This window comes from Triticum aestivum, chromosome 2A (genome assembly GCF_018294505.1).
Source record: "Triticum aestivum cultivar Chinese Spring chromosome 2A, IWGSC CS RefSeq v2.1, whole genome shotgun sequence".
NCBI classification, from domain to species: domain Eukaryota; kingdom Viridiplantae; phylum Streptophyta; class Magnoliopsida; order Poales; family Poaceae; genus Triticum; species Triticum aestivum.
The window spans coordinates 490,095,316-490,104,107 of NC_057797.1; positions in this window are offsets into that span (position 1 = coordinate 490,095,316).

Sequence of the window (8,792 nt, forward strand, 5' to 3'; positions counted from 1 at the left end):
CAAGTTGATTTTTGGAGGAGATGAATTTGATATGAAGAAGCTTCTGTGCAACGCGTTCCCTCACAAAGTGATAGTCAACTTCGATGTGCTTAGTACGAGCATAAAAACTGGATTAGATGAAACATACACCGCACCAATATTATCACACCAAAGAACCGGTGGCTGCTCTTGAGAGACTCCCAACTCTCTCAATAGACACTGTACCCAAATGAGCTCAGCCATGGCATTGGCAACCGCCTTGTACACTGCTTCAGTGCTACTTCGAGATACTGTGGCCTGCTTGCGCGCTCTCCAAGCGATCAAGTTGCGACCAAAGAAGACAGCTTAGCCCCCGGTTGATCGCCGGTCATCCAGGCTCCCAGCCCAATCTGCATCAGAAAACGCCGAGAGAGCACTCGAGGAGGTAGACCGAAGATGCAAGCCATAGGAGACAGTATGAGAGAGATAACGCAGTATACGCTTCACAACTGACCAGTGTGAAGTCTCGGGAGCATGAAGATGCTGGCACACACGATTTACCGCATAGGAGATGTCCGGTCATGTGATAGTCAAGTACTGCAAGCCACCAACAATACTGCGATACTCCGTAGCATCATCTAAAGGAAGCAAGGCACCATCTAAGGCTGATAACCGATCAGTCGCAGACATAGGGGTGGTAGCATGCTTTCATTGCAACATACCAGCACATCGCAGCAAGTCCAAGGAATACTTATGCTGAGTGAGAGTCAGGCTAGCAGGGGACCGTGAAACCTCCAGACCAAGGAAGTAATGGAGAGCACCCAGATCCTTGACAGGAAAATGACCACTCAGAGCAGACAGTAGATGATCAGCGGCAGTCACTGAGCAACTGATAAGAATAATGTCATCAACATAAACCAGCAGGTACATAGTAACCTTAGGACGATGAAACATGAACAAAGACGTGTCAGCAGTGGATGAAGCAAATCCAAGACGTCAAAGAACCGAACCAAGTCGAGCATGCCATGCACGAGGAGCCTGCTTAAATCCATAAAGCGCCTTAACAAGACGACACAAATGATGTTGACGAGCAGGATCAACAAAACCTGAAGGTTGCCGCATGTAGACCTCTTCCTCCAAGATCCCATGGAGAAAAGCATTCTAAACATCAAGCTGACGCAGAGACCACCCTTTGGCAATAGCCAAGGATAGAAGCAGACAAATGGTGATAGGTTTAACAAATAGACTGAATGTATCCTCATAATCAAGACCATATCATTGTTTAAACCCTTTGGCCACCAACCGTGCCTTGTATCGCTCAATAGAACCATCAACATGCTTCTTTACCTTAAATACCCACTTGGAGTCAATGATGTTGACACCAGACACATGAGGAACCAAGCGCCAAGTATCATTCCTTTGTAGTGCCTGAAACTCCTGCTCCATGGCACTGCGCCAATGAGGAATTCGAAGAGCCGCCTAAAAATGTTGAGGCTCAGCAGTGGGGTCAGCATATGTCGGTGCCATACACGCTGCAATCCACGCAACCATGCCGCCAGTGCACTCCTTCGGTCAAACAATACTGCTCTGACTGCGCGTACGAGGATGCAAAATAGCGGGAGGTGGCGGCAGAGGCGGGGTCGATGAAGATGGCGATGACGATGCAGATCGCTTCCCAGACGCAGAACCAGTCATGCTAGGCGAGCGGCCTGGCGAGGAAGGCGTGGACGCTGTCTCGGCCAACGCGTGGCCAGCCCCATGCTGGACCGAGGTGGCAGGGCCCAGCTCGGCCAACCCCGTCGGCAAGCCAAGTGACGGAGGGTGTCACGAGTGGGCTCGGCGGACGTCCGAGGGGACGCGGGCGGCTGCTCATCCAGAAGCTCAAGGCGTGCTCCGCGCCCAGTAGAGCACCATGGTTAGGTAGCGACAAGGGGGTATATGTAGCATAAACAAATTGACCAGGCAAAGGTAAGACAGATTTCTCAGGTGCAGTGGGAGTGGTGGAGGTGGCTGGAGGTGCAGAAAAAGGAAAAACATTCTTATCAAACACCACATCACGTGAGATGTAGACACAGTTAGAGGGGACATGAAGACACTTGAACACTTTATGAAGAGAACTATAACCAAGAAACACACATTGTTTAGACTGAAACTCCAACTTGCGTTGGTTATATGGACGAAGATATATGGCCAACACACACACCCCAAAACCTTGAGAAACGTATAATCAGGAACTTCATTCAGCAAGAGCTCAAGTGGTGTTTTCATATGACAGAGTCGTGTAGGGAGTCTGTTAATGAGAAAGCATGCGGTGGAAAACGCATCACTCCAAAACCGGAAAGGAACGGAGGCATGGGCAAGCAAAGCAAGACCAGTCTCAACTATATGTCGATGCTTATGCTCAGCTACACCATTTTGCTGATGTGTATGAGGACAAGACACACGATGTGTAATTCCAAGCTTATTAAAGAATGCATTGACGTTGTGATACTCAACCCCCCAATCGGATTGCACATGAATGATTTTATGACTGAGCAAACACTCAACCTGCGCTTGGAATTGCAAAAAAACATTAAACACATCAGACTTGCATTTAAGAAGATAAAGCCAAGTGAACTGACTATAAGCATCAATGAAACTGACATAGTAATTATGACCACTAATAGAGGTTTGGGCATGGCCCCGTACATCCGAAAACATAAGTTCAAGCGGTTTATTGACTACACGACTTGACTTAGAAAAAGGAAGCTGATGACTCTTGACTTGCTGACAAGCATCACAAATTGCATCAACCAGTTTATTGGACACGACTGGAAGCTCATGACAATGAAGTACATGGCGAACGATGGGAGTGCCAGGATGACCAAGGCGCGCATGCCAATGTGATAGAGACACATGAACACCATTGAAAGCACTAGGATATGGTGGCACGTCAAGTGCATAGAGACCATTACTGCGCAGTCGACCTCTAAGGAGTACATCCCTCATGTTCCGATCCTTAACAAAAAATGAAAAAGGATGAAATTCAGCAAGAACATTATTATCACGAGTAAGTTTAGGAACTGAAAGCAAACTATGTGAAACAGAGGGAACACGAAGGACATTAAGAGGACGTAATTGTTTGGATCGAAGGGTAAGAAGTGATGCCTGACCAATATGTGAGATGTGCATACCTTCCCCATTAGGGGTGAGAACCTGATCGTGTCCATGGTATGGCTCCTGTGTAGAGAGCTTGCCCATCTCACTCGTCAGGTGATTGGTAGCTCCTGTATCCATGTACCAAGATGCATCAACTGGATAGGAAGGAGTATGTCCCTGCTCATGACTCGCTAGGGCTGCCTACTTCTCATTACCCTTGCCATTGTTCCTGATCCCCAAGAAATCCTGCTTGAAGTGACGATGACAATGGGAGGCAAAGTGGCAGGGGACCTGAGCACCACACGAAGGGTAGCAAGCACGGACTCAACCTCCCGTGGAGGTAGTGTAGTGGTGTTCCATGAATTAGGCGCGATCGGCGGAGGTTTGCCACCAGCTTGTAGGGCTTGCCCTTCCCACACGTTGCAGCATTGGCGGAAGGGAAACTCGGCGTAGAGCGGCAAGCCTAGATGCGCTATTCCGTGGCAAGAATGCGCGCATACAACTCACGCGGCTGGATGGGAGTGTCACGACCATTGATATTCTCCACCAAGTTGTCATAGTCGTCACCCAGTCCATTGAGCACATAAGAGGTGAACTCCTCCGGACCAAGAGCCTTACCAATGGAAGCAAGTGTGTCTGCCATACCCGTCACCTTGTTGAAGTAGTCAGTGACGGTGAGGTCATTAACCTTCACCTCCCAAAACGTAGTGCGAATAGCATGAGCACGTGCCTGTTATGAAGCAAAACTGGTATGAAGGGCCGTCTACGTATCCCGAGACGTAGCGGCAAAGATGACTAGTAAAACTGGTATGAAGGGCCGTCTACGTATCCCGAGATGTAGCGGCAAAGATGACTAGTGACGAGACTCCCTCCGTGAGAGAGGACTGGATAGCAAAGATGATGGCATGATTTTGAGCCACCCACGCATGATGCCCCGGATGATACGGTGAAGGGCATGGTAGAGTACCATCAGCAAAGCCCGCCAAGTAGCGACTGCGAAGAAGCGGCATCACCTATGCACGCTATGACAGGTATCCGTCGTGAAGCTTCACCGGGATGAGGTGCGCGAAGTAGAACGGTGCAGCAGCGGCGACATGATCCGGCAGAGGCGGCGCATAGTACCCTGATGCGGACCACCACTAGGCGTCGGCGAGATGTGAACGAGCTCCGTCGAAGGAGCCACAGTCGGCGAAGGATACTGTGCTGGTGAAGCACCATAGTATGGCACGATCTGAGGAGCCGACTAGTACCCGCCATAGATGCTGGTGAAGTGTTGTAGGGTACCGCAGCAGTCGCGGCTGCGTTGTAGGAAGACGCATCGTGTGGGGCTGGGTTAGCTGCCGCATAGGGCACAGATGACCCAGGCGCGGGCGCTGCACTATACGTAGCCGGGGGCCATGCGCCGTAGGAAGCCGCTGGCCACACGCCGTAGGCAGCTGCGGGCGACGCAGGAGATGGCACCGTGGGCGCGGCGTAGGGCTCCGCGGTTGTATCCGCGATCGGCACGGAGGCATTGCTGAAGACCAGCGGTGGCAGAGCAGAACCGGACTGGACGACGCCGACCAGAGGAAACAGCGGCCGTGAGGCCAGGAACGTAGAGGCCGGGCGGCGGCGGCGGCTGGGGCGGCGGAGTCCGGAACAGATGTCATCAGGGCTAGCTAGTTACGCTAGCGATCGGACCAGGCTGTTAGAGAATATATATACATAGCTTCTATATATATCATGTATATTGTATTTGTACACTACGTGTACCCTTATATATATGAGATAGCCACACTTGTATTGGGTGTCGAGTAGTTTACCACAAACATAACGTTTTACATGGTACCAACTTAGGGTTATGATCCTTTCCTTCCGCACCGCTGTTCCGTTCTCATCGATGGCTTCGGTCACAACCGCCGCCGCCTCGATCTCCGTCGCATCGGCCACCGCCGCTCAGACTGCCCCGGCCAGTCCGTTTTTGTCCTCTCGCCTGCTTGTCTCCCTGGCCAGAGCATCCATGGCTACGGCCGATCTCGCTGCCCAGCCGCCGGCGGGCTGCTATGGCACCATCCGACCTACGACGCATCGGATCAACCCCGTGAGCGCTCCCAGGTGGGGATCCTAGTCGCTCTACAACGCGCTCCGAACCGACGTCCAGCACCTTGCATCGGGTGGACTCCCGCGTCAGCTGAGCCACGTCTCGTATCAAGCATCTGCATCAGGTGGCCTCCCGCATGAGATGAGCCACGTCCAGCGCCTTGCATCGGGCGAACACCTGCATCACTCGGGTGCAGTCCCAAATCTGCATCTGGTCTACGGCCACATCCGGCAGCACGGTAACGACCACATCCCGCAGCAGGGCCTCGGCGGCGTCCAGCAGCACTTGTTAGCGGGCCCTACTGATGGCGGTGTCCCGCATCCGTAGCAGCCACCGACGGCTAGCTCCTACAGTGCTGCCCTGGCCAGTACGTGGCCGGCTTCGTCTACGCTACAGCTGCCCTACGTCCCCGCTACCCCATTGGCCTACGCCTACCCGCCAGCCTCGGTGACCACGTCTCCTTATGGCGCGCCCACTTCGTACGGAGCACCCTACGGCGGACCATCGATGGAGCTGGTGGCTTCATCCGTGGTACCGAGTGGTCCTTCACCCTCGGGCTTTTATGCGCCGCTGTCACTTTCAGATCATGTTGTCTCTAATGCACTATTCTACTTTGCGCATCTCATCCCAGTGAAGTTGACAATGGACAACTATCTATCATGGCGTGCTCAGGTCTTGCCGCTTCTCCACAGTCGCTACTTGTGTTGGGAAACGTAGCATGCAATTTCAAAAAAATCCTACGCTCACGCAAGATCTATCTAGGAGATGCATAGCAACGAGAAGGGGAGAGTGTGTCCATGTACCCTCGTAGATCGAAAGCGGAAGTGTTTGACAACGCGGTTGATGTAGTCAAACTTCTTCTCTTCTGACCGATCAAGCACCGAAGGTACGACACCTCCGAGTTCTGCACACGTTAAGCTCGATGACGTCCCTCGAACTCTTGATCCAGCAAGTGTCGAGGGAGAGTTTTGTCAGCACGACGGTGTGGTGACGGTGATGGTGAAGTGATCCACGCAGGGATTCGCCTAAGCACTACGACAATATGACCGGAGGCGTAAACTGTGGAGGGGGGCACCGCACACGGCTAGGAATCAATGTTGTGTGTTCTACCGGTGCCCCCCACATATATATAGGTTGGAGGGGAGGAGAGGCAGCCAAGGGGGCGCCCAAGTAGGAGGTATCGTACTTGGGCCCTTAGTCCAATTCGGCCTTTCCCCTTTCCTTTTACCGGAAGGGGAAAAGGGAAGAGAGGGGGGAGGAAGGAAAGGTGGGGGGGGGGGGGCGAACCCCCACCTCCTTCTCCTATTCGGCCACCTTCCTTAGGGGGGGCGCACCACCCCTTGTGGGCTGGTGTGCTTCCCTCCCATGGCCCATAATGCCCATTATTCCCTCGGGGGGGGGGGGTCCGGTAACCCCCCCGGTACTCGGATATGTACCCGGTATGCCCCGAAACACTACCTGTGTCCGAATATCATCGTCCTATATATGAATATTTACCTCTCGACCATTTTGAGACTCCTCGTCATGTCCGTGATATCATCCAGGATTCCGAACAAAATTCGGTCACCAAATCACATAACTCATATAATACAAAATCGTCATCGTACATTAAGCGTACAGACCCTGCGGGTTCGAGAACTATGTAGACATAACCGAGACACCTCTCCGGTCAATAACCAACAGCGGAACCTGTATGCTCATATTGGTTCCCACATATTTTACGAAGATATTTATTGGTCGTACCATAATGACAACATATGATATTCCCTTTGTCATCGGTATGTTACTTGCCCGAGATTCGATCATCGGTACCTTCATACCTAGTTCAATCTTGTTACCGGCAAGTCTCTTTACTCGTTATGTAATGCATCATCCCGTAACTAACTTATTAGTCACATTGCTTGCAAGGCTTATTATGACGTGCATTACCGAGAGGGCCCAGAGATACCTCTCCGATACTCGGAGTGACAAATCCTAATCTCGATCTATGCCAACCCAACAAATACCTTCGGAGATACATGTAGAGCATCTTTATAATCACCCAGTTACCTTGTGATGTTTGATAGCACACAAGGTATTCCTCCTGTATCCGGGAGTTGCATAATCTCATAGTCAAAGGAATATGTATATGTCATGAAGAAAGCAATAGCAATAAAACTTAACGATCATTATGCTAAGCTAACAGATGGGTCTTGTCCATCACATCATTCTCCTAATGATGTGATCCCGTTCATCAATTGACAACACATGTCTATGGCTAGAAAACTTAATCATCTTTGATCAACGAGCTAGTCTAGTAGAGGCTTACTAGGGACACTGTGTTTTGTCTATGTATCCACACATGTATGAAGTTTTTGGTTAATACAATTCTAGCATGAATAAATAAACATTTATCATGATATAAGGAAATATAAATAACAACTTTATTATTGCCTCTAGGGCATATTTCCTCCAGTCTCCCACTTGCACTAGAGTCAACAATCTAGATTACATTGTAATGATTCTAACACCCATGGAGTCTTGGTGCTGATCATGTTTTGCTCATGGAAGATGCTTAGTCAACGGGTCTGCCACATTCAGATCTGTGTGTATTTTGCAAATCTCTATGTCTCCCTCCTTGACTTGATCACTGATGGAGTTGAAGCATCTCTTGATATGCTTGGTTCTCTTGTGAAATCTGGATTCCTTCGACAAGGCAATTGCTCCAGTATTGTCACAAAAGATTTTCATTTGGACCCGATGCACTAGGTATTACACCTAGATCGGATATGAACTCCTTCATCCAGACTCCTTCATTCACTGCTTCCGAAGCAGCTATGTACTCCACTTCACACGTAGATCTCGCCACGACGCTTTGCTTGGAACTGCACCAACTGACAGATCCACCATTCAATATAAGTACGTATCCAGTTTGTGACTTAGAGTCATCTGGATCAGTGTTAAAGCTAGCATTGACGTAACCATTTATGATGAGCTCTTTGTCACCTCCATAAATGAGAAACATATCCGTAGTCCTTTTCATGTACTTCAGGATGTTCTTGACCGTTGTCCAGTGATCCACTCCTAGATTACTTTGGTACCTCCCTACTAGACTTATATATAGCAAGGCACACATCAGGTCTGATACACAGCATAGCATACATGATAGAACCTATGGCTGAGGCATAGGGAATGACTTTCATTTTCTCTGTATCTTCTGTAGTGGTCGGGCATTGAGTCTGACTCAACTTCACACCTTGTAACACAGGCAAGAACCCTTTCTTTGACTGATCCATTTTGAACTTCTTCAAAACTTTATCAAGGTATGTGCTTTGTGAAAGTCCAATTAAGCGTCTTGATCTATCTCTATAGATCTTGATGCTCAATATATAAGTAGCTTCACCGAGGTCTTTCATTGAAAAATTCTTATTCAAGTATCCTTTTATGCTATCCAGAAATTCCATATCATTTCCAGTCAACAATATGTCATCTACATATAATATTAGAAATGCTACAGAGCTCCCACTCACTTTCTTGTCAATACAGGCTTCTTCGAAAGTCTGTATAAAACCATATGCTTTGATCACACTATCAAAGCGTATATTCCAACTTCAAGATGCTTGCATCGGTCCATAAA